The sequence below is a fragment of the Penaeus monodon genome, chromosome 31 (genome assembly GCF_015228065.2).
Source record: "Penaeus monodon isolate SGIC_2016 chromosome 31, NSTDA_Pmon_1, whole genome shotgun sequence".
Taxonomy (NCBI): domain Eukaryota; kingdom Metazoa; phylum Arthropoda; class Malacostraca; order Decapoda; family Penaeidae; genus Penaeus; species Penaeus monodon.
The window spans coordinates 1658445-1658661 of record NC_051416.1 but is presented as its reverse complement, the minus strand read 5'-3'; positions in this window follow the sequence as shown (position 1 = coordinate 1658661).

The window sequence follows — 217 nt, the reverse complement described above, 5'->3', positions numbered from 1 at the left end:
TTTTTTTTCAACCAAAACAAAGTTCCGTATATTTTGCCTTTATTTTCTGGTATATCTATATTTTGATTCTCTGGTAAAATTGGTTAAAAATGGATTGTCGGTCACTTTATATGTGCATATGAGTGCGGTGGAACGGAAAAAAGGATTTTATATAATGCGAATGAGATAGGAAAAATATGAATATACTGTACAGATATGCCGTATCAGCCTACTTGCC